The sequence below is a fragment of the Nanorana parkeri genome, unplaced genomic scaffold (assembly GCF_000935625.1).
Source record: "Nanorana parkeri isolate BGI_ZX_2015 unplaced genomic scaffold, ASM93562v1 scaffold395, whole genome shotgun sequence".
In the NCBI taxonomy this organism is placed as follows: Eukaryota; Metazoa; Chordata; class Amphibia; order Anura; family Dicroglossidae; genus Nanorana; species Nanorana parkeri.
This window is the reverse complement of record NW_017306663.1, coordinates 1658-25223: the sequence shown is the minus strand read 5'-3', so window position 1 is coordinate 25223 and position 23566 is coordinate 1658. Positions and strand designations below refer to the sequence as shown.

General features: G+C 41.7%; 1 long non-coding RNA gene across 1 annotated transcript in view; it reads left to right on the top strand.

Annotated features, from left to right (window-relative positions):
- Positions 1 to 20454, top strand: part of LOC108789426 — a 29467-nt gene extending 9013 nt beyond the window's left edge. Inside the window, exons 2-3 of the long non-coding RNA XR_001941399.1 lie at positions 17793 to 17816; positions 20363 to 20454. This is a non-coding gene — a long non-coding RNA (uncharacterized LOC108789426). The remainder of the gene's footprint in view (positions 1 to 17792; positions 17817 to 20362) is intronic.
- The last annotated feature ends 3112 nt before the right edge of the window (positions 20455 to 23566 follow it).

The following is a 23566-nucleotide window of genomic DNA, read 5'->3' as shown; positions in this document are numbered from 1 at the left end:
TTTGGTAAATTTTTTTTTTTTTTTTTTTTTTTTTAAATAAAAATAGTTGAATTAAAAAAACTTTTTTTTAAAGTGCTGCATTTTTCAAATAGATAAAAAATTACAAGTAGGCTGAATATATGTGTGCTTTGGTGTCTTAAGTAATGACAAAGTATTAACTAAATCGATGATCCCATTGCTCTGGTTCATAAAGGACATACATGTGCTGATGTTGAATTATTTCAAGGGAAGATCCCTTTCCATTTAAGCGACACTAAACTCGGGAGTTAAATTTTTAAAATACATTCAAGCACCTTTTTAATTACAGGTAATCCTCACTTAACGACCGAGTTCTGTTTCTATGACCAGGTCGTTAAACGAATTGGTCGTTAAGTGAGGAACTCTATACTGTACTGCATTAGTACAGCACTGTATAGTGTTGCAGATGTACAGTACCGAACAGTGTACTGTACATCGGGCAATAAAATACTTACCAGGACCCGCAGTGAAGAACGGAGGACATCACTTCCGCCGGCGACACTTCGCACTGGTGCGCAAAGTCGGAGGTCGGTCGTAAGTGCGAGTGGTCTCAAAGCAGGTAAGTGGGTAAGCGAGGAATGTCTGTATTAACAAAAATACTCGGCTGTAGATCCTCAAATCATCTCTGAATTGGTGCTAACACCGTCCTTCCTTCTGGAGAGTGACTACTTTTGTTCCCCATGGTCCCTGTGTGGGTTGTAAAGTAGCCACAGCTCCAAGCTCGATCCTGGGATAGACTACAATCTCAAAAGAACTTAGTAAACTAAACGTGAGATTGTAGTTCATCGCAGGTATGAGCGTAGAGTCGTTGGCTCCAGGATCCAATACTCCACATTGCAAGGGTTAAGTGCTCGTTTTTGTCTAGGGTGCTCAAATAGTGCAAATACAGTGTACTCATCTGAACCTCGGTCCCGTGGCAGTCGGCATTCACCTCCTTCCCCCTCTGTTTCGGCTATAGACTGTCCCTCAGTGTCCTCACATCTTATGCAGGTCAATGGACCTGCATAAGACGTGATGACATTGGTTATCTTTAGACCGCCAGAGCCCAGGGGAGTAGAGGCTGCAGGGACCTGTCTAGCAGCCCAGAGGGAGCAGTCAGGACAGAAGGTTAAGTAAGTTAAATCTGCTTTATTTGTGTCCCCTGGACCAAACAACCCACTGCAAGGGTACATTTTTTTTATCTTCCCGAAGTCTGTAATTGCTTGTGTATGGTATATATTGTTTATAATGTTTAGATTATATTAGCAATTGGAGATTTGTCATATTTGGGGTTGTCAGTAAAATAATGTGCTACCTCAGTAACTTTTCAGTGTTGTGGAAAGTTGGCACCCTCTTGTTTGTAACCCCCAAATGTAAAACTTCCCCTTTTATGTACACTAAACCTAATATGCCATTACTTTCCCAATCAGCCAGTGCATCTAGGTCAAATTGTAGGCTTGAGACATCTTGCGGGGAGTGTTTTCTACACACAGAGCTTTGTAGCTTTGTTTTGTTTGCAAACACAGAAATTATAGGTTTAATCCAAGCACTGTATCATTTATTAACTGGTTAAAAAGTAATGGTCCAAAATGGGAACATTGACATCCACCATCAGACCAGAGTTTAAACCATTAGCTGTGAATGTGATCTAAATATACATAACCACTTTTTTGTTTTAGTATCTGCTTGCTACCTTCTAAAACGAAAGCGGACTATCACTGGTAATATTTTTAGTTCCTCAGATATCTTCCCTATAGAAGTAGGTACTAGGTGGAGACCTTTATCCCTTTTTTATATCTGTATTTACCACGTATTAATAGATTTGCAATAATACATTGATTCAATGCCAAGCCACTCATTAGCCCTTGTGTAAACATTAGAACAGTTGAGCTGAGAAATAATTGAGCTTAAAGGAGATCTATGAGGTGAGTGATTTCCACGCATCCTCCTAGTCAGAGCCGACCTGTGACAAAGAAGCTGTCACAGGTCGGCTCTATCAATTGGGAAGTGAGCAGAAACATGCACCGATCCGCTCACTTGTCTCCCTGCAGTGACTGTCAGTCACCGCTACCCACAGGGATTCCCCTCCTCTGCGCTCCGATCCTCCAGCGCTGAGCGTAGGAACGGGAGGGGGTGAGCACAGCTGGCTCTGCCTCTAGATAGTCAGAGCTAGCTGTCACTCATGGAGCTGGGTGCATCTCGACAGTAATGTCGGGATCTGTCCCGGCTGAGTCGATCACAGTATATCGCCGGCTATACTGAACTTTGGGTCACGGGAGGATGCTAGTATATGTCCTCCCGTGACCCTTAAGAGAACTATGGGGAAAAACACTTACCCCCATAGTTCTCTCTTAACTCTTTGAGCTAAGAAATAATTGAGCTCAACTCTTTGAGAACACAAGGGTGTTTTGGTCCAGATGTGTTTTTTGTTTTTTTTTCCCCCCTAAAATGTTTGTGTCTCAATGTTTCTGGACATTATCATGGCATATCTGCACAACCATTCCTCTTTGTATTCTAAGAGGTAACAATTTTAATTAGCTTTTTTTTTTCTTTTTCCGCAGTGCACAATTTATAGTTCTCATTTTTAGGGGACCTATATGCTCAGACCTTTTTGGGGTTTTGTCTTATTTTTTAGGAATCTGACTCCCTTTGAAGTCGGGTATACAGGCTTCTATATTTTCATTCAACCTGCGGGCTGAACGAAAAAAAAGAACAGATTCCTCCATCAATGCTTACGAGCGTTGAATGACGAATCCCGCAGTTTTTGCATTGAATTCTGACAGCAGCCACAGCCTGTATCAGAATAGGCAAACGGAGCCCTTCTGTTGATTTGAGGGATGCTGGGCTGAAGGGTACTGACAGTGGCACCCATTACGAGTTCTGCCCGCTTCATCAGGAACTGGACAAAATTCATCCCATGTATACCCTACTTAAGTCTCAAAGGAAGATGGAGTTCTTTCTATTATTTTTGCTTTCTATGGATAGCAAAAAGTAAGCCACATAGGTTTTATTTTAAGACTTGTATACTTCTCGCCCACGTAAAAAATATTGTATATACCTAAGATACATATAAGTGCACAAAAATGTGTTTACAAAAAGTTTTTATTTTAAACTTTCCCCCATGTTTTGTCTTTTGTTAGCAACATTTCCTTCCAATCTGTGTTGAAGAGCCTTCAGCACTGGGAGATTGTCTTAGGGCCTGTTCACACCATTTCCAGTGCGTTCCAACAGCTAACTGTGCTGGAACGCACTATATCACATACTGTAAAGGCTCACTGCATTCTGGGGGGCGGGGTAGCGCAGAAGTGCATTGAAATCAATGGCATAACAGCCACGCCCACACCAGAATGCATGGCACAGCAATGCCCACGTTCCGGTCCAGTGCGTTCGCAAAGAATAGTGCTTGTACTATTTTTTGCAATCCCACTGGACCGGAACGCGGGCATTGCTGTGCATACGTTTTGGTGCGGGTGATCGCACTTCGGGCAGGGGCTGTGGTGCCCCAAAATGCAGAGAGGATTTTATAATGCAATCCAGTGCATTCCAGCAGCTAATCATGCTGGAATGCACTGCAAGTGGTGTGAACTGGCACTTAAAGTGAAATATCTTTCTAGAATAAGCAATCATTTATCTCTTTTGCTTAATCTATGACATACCAAAGACATGCAGTTATACATGCGACAATTGCTTTTAATCACTTTTCAGCAGAAATTAAGCCTTGTTTCATTGTGCTGTTAGGATACAGCATGAAATGTATTTATTTTATTTATTACAGGTATTTATAAAGCGCTGATACTTTACGCCGCACTTTACATACTGCACAATCATATCAGTCCCTGGCCTCCAGGAGCTTACAATCTAAGGCCCCTATCTCACATGCATACATAGAGGGCCAATTTAGACAGGAGCCAATTACCCTTCCAGAATGTCTTTGAAGTGTGGGAGGAAACTTACGGAAGCACAGGGAGAACATGTATACTCCTTGCTGATAGTGATCTGGCCCGGGATACAAGCCAGGGACCCCCAGTGCTGCAAGTCAGAAGCGCTAACCACTACGCCACTGTGCTGGAAATGTGTAAAATATTTATTAATTTAACACACAGATGGCAGATTTCTTTATAAGCATACCTCATATTATTATCGGGTGACAGCACTAAGAGTGAGCACAAATGCATGCTCCTACTTTAAAATGGAACATGGATAAAGGCTCTTTAAGCACGGATAAGTGGAACATAATTTTATTGCTAGGGCTTCTATAATCTGTCCCACAAAACTGCCCTGCAGTAACTTTACAAAATCTCGACCTTTTGTGTTCTGTCTCACTTTTAGAGGAGTTGAAATCTTCTGCTACCACCATTGTCTCAGCAATCTAACGATAGAAAAAAGCAGAGAAGTGGCTAACACTGTCTTCTAAGCGAAACAGACACTTCCTGGTTTGAGCAGGTTCTGGCAGACATGACGAATACTGAGTGATTACAGTAACAAAACAGCTTTATTTCTGAGTTAAAGGAGAACTATGAGGTGAGTGAATTACACTCATCCTCAGTTAGAGCCGACCTGTGACAATGAAACTGTCACACGTCGGCTCTAAAGATCGGGAAGTAAGCAAAAACATACCGCCGCTCACTCACTTCCTAATTATCTCCCTGCAGTCATTGCTCCCCACAGGGATTTCCCGCTCCAGCTCTGACTGGAGGGACGGGTGGGTGAGCATAGCTGGATCTGCCTCTGTATAGGATTGTCGGGATCCATTTAGCGTATAGACGGCAATAGCACGCTATATACTGCGTTTTTTGGGTCCGCTTTTTACCTTTAATGCTGGGGGCTTTGGTGAAATATCAGGGGTCTAAACAGACCCCTGATATTTCCCTTTTACAAAAGAAAAAGAGATTGAGGACACGATCCTCAATCTCTCTTTCTGCAGCCCCAGCACTGAATGAACAGGAATCCACTATACTGTACTGACCCTGTTCATTCATACATTGTGGCTATAGTGTGAGTTACTATGTACACAATCTTGAATGAATAAGAAGTGATGTAGTTCACTTCTTATTCATTCATAACTGATACATAGTAACTAACACTATGTCTAATTATTTACAAACATTCATTGATTGCTGAATATTTGTACTCCACTCTCCATCCTGGATCGGCTCTCACAGGAGGTATCTCAGAGCCGATGCGGGGAGGAGAGCTCGGTCTCATTTGACAGCTGACTCCTCTCCCCTCACCGCTGGCTTGGGCTTCTGTGACAGCGGTCTCCGCCTCCACACTACTCTCCTGATCTGATACAGGAGGCTGGGCAGGGCGCTGCGGAAGGAGAATTCAGCCTTCTGGGACACGCACACAGCGCTCCTCCCCGTTACGCTCAGCCTCCTGACAGTTTCTCTCCTCCACACTGGATGCTGTGCTGTGTCAGAGAGTACACAGATCAGGGCACAGCGGGAAGGAGAGAAACTAGGCATGCTCTGCAAGTTCGGCCAAAAGATGGCACTTTCAACATTTTGCCCATATACATGTTGGCCGAAATTTCGGTGCATCCCTACATTTTTATAATAATATGACTATACTAACCTACTAAAAGTTGACTTCTGATTGGTTGCTTTGAGGAACTCATAGATCATTGCTCTTTGTGTAAAAAGAATCATTAATGTAGCGTGAAATTCCCATATAGTCGATATCTGATCTGGCTGTCTTGTATTGGATCCAATGATTATCATATGTCTGGATAACAATAAACACCACTAGCCAATCAGGAACTAGCAGTTGGCCAGGTTTCATTGTTTTTGGCTGATCGCTTGATAGGCCATCACATGAGGTGTTTGGTTTTCCACATCTGAGGATGTTGCACTCATGGATTTTCTCTTTTATAAAGATCATTTCGAATGTTTAGGTTAAACTAGGAATAAAAAGTCACGTACACAGAGTATAAAGTACTTGTGAAGGAATTTTTTTCCTGATCTTGATTTAAGCAGGGGTTCTTAAAACACTGCATGCTTGAGTTCGACATACCTCCCTGACACCACCCCAAACCTGCTTTCTACCTGAGAAAGAGCTAATTCACAATATCCGTAACAAGACGCATTCTGCTTCTACATAATTATCTTTGAGACTGGAATTTGTACATTTGCTCAACATGAGTACATTTGGTGTAGCCATACTTTGCAGTTATTCCAGTTTTGCAAATATTGTATATTTTCTGATTTATGAAGGGTGGTGTTTCAAAAAAAAAAAAAATCTGTTTTAGTTATGCCTAGATATAATCTAGATTGGTGCGTGTTTTGTAGAGATTGTTGATGAGGCATTTCTTTTTCTATTTCTTGGTTCTAAGTTGCACTCTGCTTAAATCGAACCTTGCAGAAATGTGGAAGGTCCATGTATTGCTTAGTCTCTTACCCCCCACAAATAAAATGACAGAGATTAAACGTGAGGAGAAAAAAAATGTATGTGTCCTAGGCATGGGTGACCCCCTTTGGTCCTTCTCATATCCTTTATCCTGGGAAAGTAGTATTTAGGTATCCTAACTATTAACAAAAATGTATCTTATTTGTGTATCACTCAGCTGTAGATCCTCAAATCGTCTCTGAATTCATACTGACACTGTCCTTCCTTCTGGAGGGTAGCTACTTTTGTTCCCCATGGTTCCTGTGTGTGTTGTAAAGTAGCCACCATGCCAAGTTAAACATTTTTAATGTTTAATATTTCATATTTTAATTTTTTTATAATTGGTATTCTTGTAATGAAGGGTTTCTGTGTTCAAGTTCACTTTAGGAACACTGTTTTCCTCCAAGGACTTTGACGACTTTAGATCAAAATATTTTGGTAGCTGTGGATAATCAGTAGTTACTAGGGCTGCAGCTAACGATTATTTTCAAAATCGATTAGTTAGCTGATTTATTATGTTCGATTAATCGGATTAAATAATTTTTTTCTTTAAATGGCTCCAGTGGTGGACTACAAGTTTGTATTGAGATTGTAGTCCATCATGGGAGCAAGCTTGGAGTGGTGGAAGTAAAAAGGAAAAAAAAAAAAGTGAGGTGTGAAATTATACAGCAGTCAATGCAGAATGGCATCGGCTATAGATGACTACAAATCCAGCAATAATACATTATACAGCGCAATGCAGAATACCACCAGCTATAGAGCAATACAACAAATCCCAGCAATAGTACATTATACAGTGCAACGCAGAATACTACCAGCTATAGAGGAATACAACAAATCCCAGCAATACATTACACAGCGCAACGCAGAATACCACCAGCTATAGAGGTATACAACAAATCACAGCAATGGTATATTATACAGCAAAACGCAGAATACCACCAGCTATAGAGGAATACAACAAATCACAGCAATGGTATATTATACAGTGCAACGCAGAATACCACCAGCTATAGAGGAATACAACAAATCCCAGCAATACATTAAACATACAGTGCATGTATTGCTGGGATTTGTATTCCTCTATAGCTGATGGTACGTTGCGCTGTATAATATTCAGTGCAATGTACCATCAGCTGTAGAGAACTGCAAATTCCACTACCCCAGCAATACATTGCAATGTACCATGTGGGGCAAAGTGCAGGCAATCTCCAAGTCCAAGCAACTTTCTTCCCTGAGATCGTGGACCTGTCTGTCGGCAGCTGCCGTTCCTCCTGGCTTCAGTCTTCTCCCCGTCTCCCTGTGGTGATTGTAGATGGTCTGGGCAGGTCTGGCAGCAGTGAGCGGGTCTGAGAGCTGGGTGAGCCGGGGAGGAGAGGTGGTGTGCGGCGTGTGGTGCCGCGAGCAGGGCAACTAATGGAATTTCAACTAATCGATGATGGAAAACGTTAACAACATTTTCCATCATCGATTATAATGGACTTGTTGCAGCCCTATTAGTCACTAACTATATACATCGTATAGCCCAGGGCTTGACAAATCCCAGGTTGCCAGGCGACTAGAAATTGCGTCCTGGCTTTTGTCAGCCCCGCACCTTTCTTCTATTGCTCAGCGCCCTGGACATGGTTTGCCAGCCGAGTGTTTTTTTTCCAACATTTAGCCAGGCTTTGGGCATGCAGGGCTAAATGTAGAGTGGGGAAAGCCGGCGCTCGTTTAGTACAGGTGATATCACCCGGATCACTTGTATAGCAGGCTGCTCATCCATCCGTCCGTGCACCCAGCCGACACGGATTTCGTGCTCCCCGCTCTTCTGGGGGACCCTGGACCAAGGCAATAATTGCAGGATGGAGATCGGGGAGCAGATCAGTGACACAGGAGTACTGTATATACAAAGCTTCCTGTGTCAGCTGATCACAGCATGAGCTGTACAGTGCACAATGCTGTGCTGGATTTCCTGTAATGCAGGGTAGGATCCATAAAGAGAGCTTGTCACCTCCAAATTATATCACATGGGGGCTTGTTTTACCCCTGTGTGATTATCAATAAAGTTAAGGGGAAAACGAGTAATACAAAAAAATACAAAATAATTAAATAAAAATAAAGTGGTACAAATAAAATAAATGCAAAGTAATTAAAATAAAAACCAACCTCACCCCTGCCATCTGCGTGCAAATAAAGTTTACAAAAATAAAGTTAAATCAAATTAACATTTAAAAAGAATGTGAAACACCCTCGTGAAAAAAACCTGGCTCCTAACTTTTTTAGCGAGCTCCTGGAGTCAGAGAATTTGTCAAACCCTGCTTTAGGCGCATTAGACTGAAAGTTCTCTTCAGAGCGGGTGCTGGCTGGTTAACATGTATTCTGTAAAGCAAGCTAATAAATCAATGCTCTAAGTATGAACATTTTAAAAATAGTGAAAGGTAAATATATTATATTCCTCACAGTTATATTTCGCCCAGAGAGATCAGAACCCGTCAAGACACATTTTTATACTTTTAATTGTATTATCAATGTAAAATATATTTTGACAGTGCAATAGATTATTTTTCCTGAGAATTGGAAAAGCAGTACAAGACGGCAAACCCCTGGGCTCTATGATTATAAAAATAGGGAGAGATGCTCCCTCTGGCACCCTGCCAGTGTATCCTAGAGCTCTGATCTATCTTGGGAAGTGGAAGTAGGCAGAGCCGTTTTTTTCTGCTACTAGCGGCACCCATCTTTAGTAAATGTCATTTTCTAGGCCTTGCAATTGGCCTCTCCCGCTTTAGACTATTTGCTTGTGAATGCAGGAAATGAAAGCTTCCTGCTCTTGGAGTACTTAAAGGGCAAGTAAATCTAAAGCACCAAATGGTATCGGTAGATAAGAAACTGAAAAACTTTAGTAGTACTTGGGTAAAGTGTAAGTGAGATTCTGATCCTAGAAAGTAACATTGTCCTACGCATAGCTGATTTTTAAAAACAAATTTCAAGTCATTGCACAAAGAGACATCTTTTAGATCAGTGGTTCTCAACCTCTGTAGCCTCAGGACCCACATTTGTCCTTGGTCATTAAGTCGTGACCCAAGTTGCGCTGCACCGGAACGCACGGCATTGCGCTACCATGTGGCCGATCAAACTGTGGGTGGGAGATGCCTTTGGTGTGCCATTCAAATGAATGGCAATGCAACACACCTCCCACACCAGAATGCGCGATAGGTGCAATTGCATGGTAAGGTGCGTTAATCCCATGGAAACAGGCCCTCAAAAACACTGCCATACATACACAAACACTCACAAAATTGTTTTTTTTTTTGTTTTTTTTAAATCCATCCAACCTCCCTATCTTATCTAGTGGATCCTCTTGTCAGAAGCCAGGCAGCATATTTTAAATGGCAGCTTGTTGTGAGAACTGACTGTGCTGCACTAGGTGAAGGCTGAGGAGCCTCACCTAGAAAAGTGGAAGACGTGCGGTGGTAACCCACTGAACACGGGGTCGCGACCCACTTTTGGGTCACGACCCACCAGTTGAGAACCAAGGTTTTAGATTGTAAACCCACCAGGGTTGATTTGCTAAAGTTATATGTGTATAAATAGGTGAGAAGGAAGAGAGATGGTGCACCATAGGACAATACGGGGAGCTGATGCTCTCTATGTAGATGACATGTACAAAAGAGCTTTATGTCTCGCACAAAAGGAGAAGGAGAAAAGGGTGTCCATGTGCAGACAACCTAGTCTCAAATCTCTGGTAACACACAGACATGGGCTGCCCAGATCAAGCTTTTCCGTTTCACAAAAACGGAAGCTCTTCGTTTAATGTAATGGATCCTTTCGTAATTGTTGTGCTGTAATGACCATATTTATGTCTAACCCTTCTGCCTGACATGTTGTCGGTGTCCCCAAAGTTTGATTTAGAGTAAGGGAAGTAGACCTTAGTTTAGATGATGCTTTTAAGTAATATAGAAGAAGAAGATTAAGTAGAACCTCCTGGTGGTTTCTCTATTGTGGATGACCACAGCAAAGCAGTTGGGTTATTTAACGTCACATCAAAGCGGACCTTTACACTCCAAAATCAAATTCTACCAATGCATCCCTCTATGTATGATAATTAATAATAACATAGACATCCGAAGTGTAAAATGCAGAGCATTCACTTCCTGCATTACAAGTGCAAATGACTTTGGGATTGCCTTGTTATCAGCAGAGCATTGCTGGGAAATCTCACCTGTAATCTCACGAGATCTCAGAGAAAGGCATTTTCCTCCCCTGAGATGATGTGCTAGTCTCATGTGCCAGATTTTCAGGAAGTAATAGGAGAGCTAATAATCTGCCCTTAGTAAACATGGCCACTGGGAAACAAAATAGAAATAAGATATGTAACGAATACAAAGCCGGCAATTATCTAGAAGTATCTGTTTGTAGATTGTCATTACTAAACATTTCTAAAGGTGTGTTTGTTATTTTACAGATATGGGTAAAGGTCCGCTTTAAACTCGGGAGTTAAATCTTAAAAATGAATTCAAGTATCCTACTAACAAATATATCTTGTTTGTGTATCACTCGGCTGTAGATCCTCAAGTCATCTCTGAATTGGTGCTGACACTGTCCTTCCTTCTGGAGGGTGACTACTTTTGTTCCCCATGGTCCCTGTGTGTGTTGTAAAGTATTCACCGCCCCAGCTCACTCCTGCGATGGACTACAATCTCACGTTTAGTTTACTAATTTGTATGGAGATTGAAGTCCATCACAGGAGTGAGCTTGGAGCGGTGGCTACTTTACAACACACACAGGGACCATGGAGAACAAAAGTAGCCACCCTCCAGAAGGAAGGACAGTGTCGGCACCAATTCAGAGATGATTTCAGGATCTACAGCTGAGTGATACACAAGTAAGCTTCATTTTTGTTAATAGGGTACTTGAAAACATTTTAAGATTTAAAAGAGAACTATGGAGTAAGTGTTTTTGCCCATAATTCTCTTAAGGGTCACGGGAGGAAATATACTAGCGTCACCCCGTGACCCAAAGCTGAGTATATCGCGAGCAACAGCTTGCGGTATACTGAGACCGCCGCAGCTGGGACAGATCCCGACATTACTGTAGAGATCCACCCAGCTGCGTGAGTGACAGCTGGCTCTGCCTATCTAGAGGCAGAGCCAGCTGTACCCGCCCCCTCCGCCGTCCATTCCTCCATGCAGCGCTGGAGGACCAGAGCGGGGAGGGGAGGAATCCCTGCAGGGAGATGATGGGGAAGTGAGCGAGCAACGGTATGTGTTCGCTCACTTCTTGATCTATTGAGCCGACGTGCGACAGTTTCATTGTGACACGTTGGCTCAAACTATGAGGATTAGTGATTTTTCACTCACCTAATAATAGTTCTCCTTTTATCTTCTGAGTTTAGTGTCACTTTAGGGGAACTATAATTTTGGTCTGGTTTTTGTTTTTGTATGTATTTTACAATTTGTTTTTTTAAGTTTGGAAACTGATGTTTATATTTGTGTTTTTGTTACTATATATATATATATATACACATACATACATACATACATACATACATACATACATACATACATACATACATACATACATACATACATACATACATACAGTCTCTATTTTACAAATAAACATTTAAAGTGATATTAAAGTCAGAAGGTTTTCAGGCTATGTCAACTGCTAATGAAATCACTTACAATTGATGCTGCTCCTTGATGTTTAAAAGTTTGTTACCTGCAGAATCAGCTGGTCCCCTGAGCACTGGTCCCGATATCCTGTTCTAGGGTGGCTCCTTTCCCTTGCTGGGTCTGATGGAGCCACCCATGTGTGCGCTAGTATGCTGTGTGTCTGTCTCCACAAACACACAGGCATAGCAAACCACTCTTCTCCCCTCTGCTTCCTTCTCCAAGCTAGTAGATGGATTGCTGCTTTAGACTGACCTGTTCTTGTGATCTTGTATGGGACAGGAAGTTCAGGGAAGTGAAGCTGAGAGAGTTGGAGCTGTTTGGAAACATGATGACCGTAAATGTTCAAGCAAAAAAAAATAAAAAATACTTTGCTGGGCAATGTGTATATTTGTTTCATCTGGATTCATTATATTAAAGAAAAAGTAAATTTGAGAGTTTTAATTCCTTTCCGACCGACAGTTCATTTACAATCGTTGATGGGATAAGGCCTTGTTCACACCAAGCGTGGAGCAGATCCGGACCAGAGCAGGTGCAGACCGGATCAAAACTGCGTCCAATGTATTCCTATGGTATTTTGACCTCCAGTTCACATCGCAGAGTGCGGATCCAGACCGGATCCAGACCGGATGAAAAAACTGCGGCAAGCCCTATTTTACCTGCTCTGGATCTGGTCTGGAACGCATCAAAAATGCATCTAAAACGCATCAAAAACGCATGCAAGTGCCTGAAAGCCCATGTTAAACTTAATTTTTTTTTTTACCAAAACCGGCCCTAAACGCATCAAAAACGCATCCAAAATGCGGCACAACCCACTGCACTGCGTGTGCAGAAACCTGGCCGGATCTGGTCTGCATTTGGTGTGAACAAGGCCTTATTCAGGCATTCGGTACAATGAGCGCTGGTCACACAGTTTATGGTGTTTTGTAAACTTCTAGCCAGCTTTGTTTACAAACTGATACAAAGTATCTCTGAGCAGAATACTGTATTCTACTTAGAGATACTAATTATCAAAGCCCTGTAAATAAAAAAAACCCTTAGCGCCCCCTAGTTTAAAAAAATAAGACAAAAATTGTAACTTTTAAAAAATTAAAGTGTTTTTTTTTTTTTTTTTTTTTTTTAAATACGTTTTAATAAAATGATAAAATATGGTGCTGAGGAGGCTATTGACGATAGGAGACAAACATAGCACATTCTAAAGTTCCACACAAATTGTATTTCACTCCTTGTATTTTGTGACCTTTAACTGTGACCGTGATCAAATATAAGAATTTATTATGAATTACTTTGTTGGCTACACTAATTATGTGCATAATATTATTGCCAAAACTGAAAAATGTATTTTCTTTTCATTTTTGTGTATTTAATTTTTTGTATTTATTTCACCCGTCTGTCCCTCCAGTCAGCACTGGAGGAATGGAGAGGGGAAGGGGGAATCCCTGCGGGTAGTTGTAACACTTCTCTCTGCAGGGAGAAGATCGGGAAGCGATATATGATTGCTCAGTTCTCGATCAGTTCTGTGACATGTCGGCTCTAACTACAGGGATGAATGTATTTCACTCACCCCATAGTTCTCCTTTAAGTTATTGGAGCATGTAGCTTTCAGCTATTGTGGTCTGTAAAATGAGCTGTTCACAATATTTGTCCAATCTTTTACTTATTAGGGACCTTTTATTTACAAAAAAATGTGAATCTTAATATGTAACTGTGCTGTCCAAAAATAATTTTGGTCTGAAGTGACCTATAGAATCCAGTCAGATTTAAACGTTTTAAACACATTTGTCTGACTCCTCCACAGCAAGTTCCAATTTGGTTGACTCTGTCAAGGCATAAGAACCCACATCAGCCAGTTAAAAATAAAAAAAAGTCTAATTTTATATTAGAGAAGGACTGTCACTTTAAAGCCCTCTCTTTTACCTTTCAGCCAATAGGAAGTATATACATTCACAAGGCAGTTCTTTTCATGACACGGTCTCCTTGGGCATGCAGAACTGTTGAAAACTAAAATCTTGAAGTTATTGAACAATGTTCTTCTTGCAAAAGTTGTGATAAACAATGTGTAATTACTATAGGATCTAGTTTGTGTGAAATGAGCGTCAAAGTCGAACTCCATTGTCAGATCTCCAAGGTAATTGGTTCTGTCTTGTTTATACACCGCAACTCAAGTCACTTATGAGTTGAGATCATGTGAGGAAGGAGTGTACAGAAGGAGAATGTTATCTATAAAAGTACATACTACTACAATGCTGTCTGGTCTGGCATGTGTGCGTGCGTCTAGAAATGGGCTGCCAGACAACAGTTTAAAACTTCTTATGCTAATATTTGAAGAAGTTATATGTACAGAACGTGGCCAGAATAACAGGAACACCACCTGGGAAAGAAGGTCGACTTTCAGCAACTAAATTACAGCTGCAAGTGTAAGCCCTTGTGGGTGACTCTGACACTGCGCTAGTAAAGTCCGTGTCGCACTGCGCTAGTAAAGTCCGTGTCGCTGTCGCTCTGCGCTAGCAAGTCCGTGTCGCTGTCGCTCTGCGCTAGCAAGTCCGTGTCGCTGTCGCTCTGCGCTAGCAAGTCCGTGTCGCTCTGCACTAGCAAGTCCGTGTTGCTCTGCGCTAGCAAGTCCATGTCGCTCTGCCCAAGAAGACCAGGAAGTGGAAAAATAGTAATTTGTAAGAAAATAAAATATATGTTAAATTAATGAATGTTAGATGATTTTATATCTGCATGCCGAGCTTTTTAGTATAAGGGGGTAAAGGTCCACTTGAAATTAACTTATTCATGCCCGGAGTCCAGCTTTAACTTTGGGTGATCCCTAAACCCTATTTCCATCCCCAGTTCAGAGTACGGTATTTCAGTTCTTTGATAGAAGGCAAAAATGAAATATTCCTTACACATATACATCGAGGATCCATTTAAGTAGAAGTAGATTAACATATGATTTATTTTTTGGGGGGAGGGGAGGGGGTGCTTCGACACCTACAGAAAATGCATACAGAATTGGGGATCATATTCATTTAATCCGGGTCTCGCATGGCAATCCAACCCTCACAGCACAGACTTGACTTGGATGTAGTAGCGCAGTGTCAGTGTTACCCACAAGATGTCACTCTGTCAGCACACAGAAGAAGTGAGTTATGGCGGATACTTTTGTTTTTGTGAGCTGATCATTTTCTTCCATGGTGCCTGTCACTTACCCATCGTCTGAGGACATTTAAAACTACCCAGATGTTTTCATTTAGCTCCGAATGTACTTGCTGCTAAATGTGTCGTAGATTAATGACTTGCGGCATTGCATAGTCTGTGTTGTAGGAAAACCCAGTAGTGTTACAGCTGCTCAATTATGTTACTTTAGTAGAAAAAGAGATTGATTTGTGTAAAAAAAATCTTTAGAGGATGTTTAATAGTCCATCTACACTACAGTTGCAGACAATGTCTGATGGTAGCATAGGCTTGATGTACTGTTGAGCCTTTCATTGTGATGTGTGGCCTCTTACATTTTTATATTTGTCATTTTGTGTGCATTTTGCTCCAAAATTAGCTTAATGTGAGCCTGTACGTTGCCCATGCCAGGTAAAGTAACAGGTTCTCTTTACAGGACGCAGTGTCAGCAGCATGTAAAGCAGAACTCCGGGTAACCTTTTTATTAGCCCTTGCAGTTGGGCTACCCCACACTACAAGGAGTAAGTGCTAATTTTGGCTAGGTTCAAAAATAAGAAAGCTATACTCCTCCGATCCTGTCAGGCCGGTGTTCTATCAAAGATTGTGACTGGGCTGGAATGTGTGACCGGAGACATGATCACACATTTTAATGTACTAACGCCCAGTTTTTCGGCGGTGGAATATGTGACCGGCAAAAGGAGAAGAACTCCAACATTTTCCCAGCTGTTCCAGGGCTGATCGGCATCGCAGATCGTATGTGCAGGACAATCTATCTGCCCTGGAACAGCTGATCAGTCCTGAAATGTCACGTCTATCCGACTTCGTGGAATGTCCGATCACACTCACAAAGTCGAATAAAAGTGACATTTCAGCTGTTCCAGGGCAGATCGGTTCTCCTGCACATACGATCTGCGATGTCGATCTGCCCCGGAACAGCTGAGAAGATGTTGGAATTCTTCTCCTTTTGCCGGTCACATATTCCACCGCCGAAAAAGTGGAGGGGGGGGATTACAGTAAAATCGATGACCACGTGACCGGTCACACATTCTAACACAGTCACAACTTTAATAGAACACCGTCTTGCTCTTTCACAGGTCCCTGCTACCTTGCTCCCCCCATCACTGCAGTGCTCTAAGGGTCCCGTAAGTCATCATATCCAATACTCGGTCTGCTACAGTTTTGATAAATTCCCCCCAGTTACCTATTTCTGTACCACGGAATGTGTATAATGCTGGACATATCCTTTGTGCCTCATTCACACCATGCAGTGATCTGCATGTATGCACTTGAACCCAATGCACATATATAAGACTGAAAAATAGGGATGCAGCAATATATCGGCCGAAAATGGCACCTTTGGCTAAATGCCGAAAGTGCCATTTTCCTGCCGATATATATCGGCGCATCCCAGGTTTCTTTCCTCCCCACTGGGCGCTGCTCTGTGTCCCTGCGGGGAGGAGAGAAAGTGACAGCCGGTCGAGCGCTGTGGGAGGAGAGCACTGTGAGCGGCCGGTGCCTCTCATCCCACACCGCTCAGCCGCCTATCGCAGTCCGGCAGAGCGGTGTGGGGGGCGGAGACAAACCGCGCTGTCACAGGATGGGCTCTGCTCCGCTTGCTCAGCCTCCTGTGACAGCGTGTCAGAGAGGAGAGCATAAGCAAACACTCAGTGATCGCTGAGTGTAGATAATTGAGGATATGGTATGTATACCATATCCTCAATTATGAATGAATGGGAAGTGATCTACTTCACCTCCTGTTCATTCCTGATTGTGGTTATAGTAATCATACTCTGTTCTCATGTAATGAATGAACAGGAACACTCAGTAAAGAGGATTCCTGTCCATTGATAACAGGGGATACAGAAAAAGAGATGGAGGACTCCATGTTAAAAGGGAAATATCAGGGGTCTGTTTAGACCCCTAATATTTCCCCAAAGCCCATAAAAGTTAAGTAAAAAATATTTAATAAATGAATAAAAATAAATATTAAAAAATGTGAAAGTTTATAAAAAATAAAATTTGAAAAAATTAAAATAAAAACATTTTTGGTTTCGGCCTGACAATTTTTTTTAATTTCGGTTTTTACATTTCTATTTTGGTGCATCTCTACTGAAAAGGGCTCAACAACTGATGACATTAAAACACATGCTAATGTGCATAAAAACCCCACATGTATGAAAACGCATGTATAATCTGTATCAAAAATGCATTTGTGATGTGTTGCAGTGGTGTTTTTTTTTGCAGTATGGTATGAAAGGGTCGTAGTGCAGAGAACCATGATTATGTACACCATGCAGGACACGCAGAGGTCAATCAGTAGACAGTTGATTGTGATTAGTCTGTACAATATGTTATTTATCACAGCACTCTTTGCCTTATTAAATAAAGCCTACTAGTGATTGTGTGTTCATTATATGCATATGTGATCAGATGTTTGCTTGATTACCGTTCTGCAACTTGTACATTATACGAGATGTATAGGTATATATTGTATAAGAATATATACATTGTATAATTATATCATTCATAATCTTTATTGTAAGCTTAAATCTTATTATTCATTCAATCATTGTTAATTTTGCCTCCTTTTTTTTGCAGGTTTCATGCAAGAAAACCAACCAGGTAATTGAAAAGTATTTTGTATTAATGCTTGTTAATAAAAATGCTGTTATTATATGGAGTGCCGAATATAGAGGTCAATCTGGTAGAAGGGCGTACGTACGCCCTCGTAGGTAAAAACCAAAAAGGAAATGAGTTTTGCCCTTGCTGGTTTAGGTATCATTGCTCAGTTTCTGAAATTCTGTGCCCAATGAAATAGAGGCTGACGTTGCTAACTTCTTGAGATAAATGCCAGTTGCCTGGCTGTCATGGTGATCCTGTAAAGTCAATCCTGGAAGCTACTGATCCAGACCGTATATGTAACAATTCTGATATCCCTCTGTATGGTGCATATTTGTTCCTGGTCAGGGACTCAATGGTAAAGATAACCCTAATTTCCCACTGTTTGTCTTTAAAGTACAGGCAGTCTCCGAGTTATATACATCCAACTTACATACAACTCCTACTACTTACAAATGGAGGCTATTACTGTACAGCAGGGGGAATGCTGACAAGGAGTGCCCACCTTTTTGGGTCTGGTTCTGTACTCGCATTACAGGAAGTTGGCTCTTGTTAGACGTGCAGATGTGAGGTGCCCAATGCTTCTTCTGGGTCACTATGAAGTTTTTTACTGCTGTCTGTATCCTCATTAGAAAGATTTAATCTCACTTCCTGTCCTTGAGACAACAGGAAGTGAAAGGCAATATACCCTTAGAAAGCGAAATTCACTCATGTAAGAGTGATCATAGGAAAAGGGTATCTCCACTGAAGCTTTATCACCAATCCTTGTTTCCGCGACAACCCAACATTTTTGAAATCCAATTGTCACAGGGACAGAAAGTGAGGTGAAATCTTCTGAAGAGAGGCACAAGCAGCAGAACAAACTTTACAGGGGGTTAACCCTTCCCTATGCTATCCAAAACAAGAAAACATTATTGTGGCTGGAGTTGCACTTAAAAAAAAATGTACCTGTTCCAACTTGCATACAAATTCAACTTAAGAACACACCTACAGTCCCTATCTTGTTCGTAGCCCGGGGGCTGCCTGTATATGTAAAATCTAACAATGGTCTTCTCTTATTTGTTCCCGTTTCATCTCTAAAATATAAAATTTTATATTTTAAAAATATAATAAAAAAAGGTTAAAAAACCTTTTTTTTATTATATCGATTTTAAGAAGTGAAATAAAATACCTTTTTTTGTTTTTCTCATACCTCACTTCCTGTGTTATCTCAGCAGATTAATTTGCCTTCTAGTTCTTATCTTGGATTACAGAATACTTAGTGTCGATCTTGTGGAGATGGGAGAGTGGGTCAGTCTAAGTAGTTTAGGAAAAGAAAACTGGGCAGGGCTGACACCATTCAGTCCACAGAAATGCTGTGTATTGTCAGGCCACAGTGCAAATTAGGAGCTGAGCGCACTAGTAGCAGATCAAAATCGTGTTTTGTTTTTTTTTGTGCTTGCACGATCTTAAATACTTTTTCCACTGACTTCTAGTGCACTTTTTAGGTGTTGTTAATAATATCGGGAATTCGAGGCAGGTTTCTGGCTTATATAATCACTGTGATTGGCAGTCACATGATGAAGTGCTCGACCCACCAGCTTCCAGACGTAAACGGTGACTGGGAGCTGTGTGCGACAGCTTGGTCTTTGTGCCAGGAGTGTGCCAGTGATTGCGCTTTCAGCACAAACAGTGGAGATGGTTAATTGATATGTTCAGCAGTCCGATGTTGAGGCCCACCCACTCCACTGACGCATATATGCGTGGAGACAACAGGAAGGCGTTAAAGGGATAAAACCTGGGCAAACGTGCATGTATTGCAGAGATTTTCTGCATAGGTTCTTTTTATTTTGCCCTGACTTACACCTAAACAACATGCCGTATGTCTCCACAATAATTATTTTGACATGGAATATGTAGCTTCTGGTCTATCGCACACAAGATCCAGGTGACAGGGAAAACAGAGCAAGCAAAACACCAGTCTGACCTCCATTACCCTCAGTGACTGGATTAGACTGGATATTTGTTCCCAGATGTGAGAATTGAACTCTTAAAGGATGGCACCACCCAGAAGGAATCGCTTAAAGTATGGGATAAAGTGATGACGGGTTGGAAGCTCTGTCATGTTTTAATTGTTGTCTGTAACCCTGTTAGGGGAATTCAATCTTTTTTCCATTTTGTCCTGATAACCTCTGTAACCAGGACTGAAAAGGAGGAACATCCAACAGTTTAAGTTGTCACTAGAACAAGAATAGAAGGAGAAGCCATGTTAACATGACAACTGCTTAATAGGGGGATTTCCCCTCACCTTGGGGAGAGGTGTCCCTTCCTGTTGTGTTTACAGGACAGGAAGTAATGGAAGATCTCTACAATGGCAAAAAAAAAGACCTAACGGGGTTCTAACCCTTCCTTACTTTAGCCAAAACAATGTATAGATGTGGAAATATTTGCATGGCAGTGCTTTTGAAAAGTGTAACCTTTCCATCCCAGACAATGGCTGTTGACAGGATCATACTTGTGAACGGTTATAGTCATGTCCTGTATATTAATGCAGAACGGCTTATTTTCAGGCACGGGAGCATTTTAGGCAGCGACGCAGCAGATAAGAAGCAGAAGTTTGAACGAAGTTCATCCCATGACGTTGGATTGCATGACTTTGACCCTACAGGTAAGACCTCTCTTTTTAGTAGTATTACTTCTAAATCAACCCTGCCCCTGTAATATCTGAAAGTGAAATATTATTATGAAGAAAAGGAATGTTCAAATATTGTTTCCATGCTAGCTTTACTTGTATATATCCAAGGTTACTCCTGGTTCTTATGGGCCACTTATTTTCTCTCAGACATGGTGCCTGTTGTATTTTTCTTTCTCTTTCAGGAGACTGTTTAGTACATTGTCATTTCTATAGAAATTTTGTCTTTTAAGCCTTTTAGTTGAATTTAGATTATTATCTAGAATAATTCTGGAGCAGGACTTGTCCATATCACTACCTTATTTATTCTTACACCAGGGGTGGACAAAGTAATATGGAATTCCATAGGCTTTCGGTGCCGGGGCCAATGTGATTTTTTTTAAATGAGCAAAAACCTCAAAAGTTAGGCACCAGCCGTAATTTTTAAGGCACATTGGCTACCTGGCTCTTGGGATTTGTCCAGCCCTGGCTTACACGCTATATCAGCAAACCAGAGAACAATGTGCAAAATAAAGTATTATTATTTTGCACCCATCTCACATGCATGCATACATACACATACTAGGCCTTCCTGATAACCTCTGTAACCAGGACTGAAAAGGAGGAACATCCAACAGTTTAAGTTGTCACTAGAACAAGAATAGAAGGAGAAGCCATGTTAACATGACAACTGCTTAATAGGGGGATTTCCCCTCACCTTGGGGAGAGGTGTCCCTTCCTGTTGTGTTTACAGGACAGGAAGTAATGGAAGATCTCTACAATGGCAAAAAAAAAGACCTAACGGGGTTCTAACCCTTCCTTACTTTAGCCAAAACAATGTATAGATGTGGAAATATTTGCATGGCAGTGCTTTTGAAAAGTGTAACCTTTCCATCCCAGACAATGGCTGTTGACAGGATCATACTTGTGAACGGTTATAGTCATGTCCTGTATATTAATGCAGAACGGCTTATTTTCAGGCACGGGAGCATTTTAGGCAGCGACGCAGCAGATAAGAAGCAGAAGTTTGAACGAAGTTCATCCCATGACGTTGGATTGCATGACTTTGACCCTACAGGTAAGACCTCTCTTTTTAGTAGTATTACTTCTAAATCAACCCTGCCCCTGTAATATCTGAAAGTGAAATATTATTATGAAGAAAAGGAATGTTCAAATATTGTTTCCATGCTAGCTTTACTTGTATATATCCAAGGTTACTCCTGGTTCTTATGGGCCACTTATTTTCTCTCAGACATGGTGCCTGTTGTATTTTTCTTTCTCTTTCAGGAGACTGTTTAGTACATTGTCATTTCTATAGAAATTTTGTCTTTTAAGCCTTTTAGTTGAATTTAGATTATTATCTAGAATAATTCTGGAGCAGGACTTGTCCATATCACTACCTTATTTATTCTTACACCAGGGGTGGACAAAGTAATATGGAATTCCATAGGCTTTCGGTGCCGGGGCCAATGTGATTTTTTTTAAATGAGCAAAAACCTCAAAAGTTAGGCACCAGCCGTAATTTTTAAGGCACATTGGCTACCTGGCTCTTGGGATTTGTCCAGCCCTGGCTTACACGCTATATCAGCAAACCAGAGAACAATGTGCAAAATAAAGTATTATTATTTTGCACCCATCTCACATGCATGCATACATACACATACTAGGCCAGTTAACCTACCAACATGTCTTTGGAGTGTGGGAGGAAACCAACACAAGCACAGGATAATATGCAAACTCCATGCAGGTAAGTGTCCCTGTTGGGATTTGAACTGTGAGGACCCCGGTGTTGCAAAGCAGGAGTGCTAACTACTAAGCCACTGTGCTGCATTTCATTACTCTTCATGCTAGTTTTATAAGTGCAATTTTAAGCCAAATTGAAGTCTTGTTTTTTTATTACTGTTATGCAGCAAAGTTAGAGTGATGACATTTTTTAAATTATGTGTTAGAGCTTAAAGCTGCATGAAGCGGCCCTTTGCCTGTAGCACATTGGACCACAGCTCTCATACCGAATGTAGTTTTCCGGTTCTCCATTGTCAGACACGTCCCCTGTGTAGGGCTTTTAATCAGCAACACTGCTCAGGGAGCATGAGCATTGTTGATTGGAATACTGTGCACAGGTGTGGTTTGGACTGCTGGAGACCCGTGACGCTACATCCTTTGTGATATCTCCAATATCCTGGCAGCACTGGACGGTCTAAATGTGGACATACACCTTACAACCATCGCAAGACCGCAGTCTTGCGATGGTTGTAAAGTAATTTTAAAAACGTACGATCTGCCCATCTTGGACAGGCAGATCGTACTTGCGATGACCGCAATGCTGAACGGGCGTGCGCACACCGGCCCGTTCGGCATTTGTCTCCCGAGCATGCTCCTTAGACCAAAGACGTGTGACCGTACAGTAGAAACGGTCGCACGTCTTCACACTGCACGATTCTCGTACGATCGCGGGATTTCCCGCGATTCTCGTACGAGAATCGTGCAGTGTATGGGCACCTATAGGCTGTGCACACACCTTACAACCATCGCAAGACTGCGGTCTTGCGATGGTTGTAAGGTACTTTAAAAAAACGTACGATCTGCCTATCTTGGACAGGCAGATCGTACTTGCGATGATCGCAAGCCGTGCCCATCTGAGGCTTTTATCGTACGAACATGCTACACACCCGCCGAACATCGTACGATGCTCGGCGGGTTTTCGAACATGTTCGTAATATAAAAGTCGTGCGACCTTACAGTAGTAGAGGTCGCACGGCTTCCATACACCTTACGATAATCGTACGATCGCGGGATTTCCCGTGATTATGGTACGATTATCTCAAGGTGTGTGGGGACCTTAATGCTGGCCATACACCTTACGGTTATCTGCAGATTTTCTGTGGTCAGATGGAAAAAAGGCAACAGATTGGCCCAGGTGGAGATTACTCTATCCACACAGTTAAGTGTAGATGGAGGAATCTGTTGCACCTTTTCCATCTGACCATAGAAAATCTGCAGATCATTGTAAGGTGTATGGCCAGCTTCATACAGTTCAAAGCCCTAACACATAATAATTTTCATAAAACCTGCCTTATTCTTTACTTGTTATGCGGATTGATTG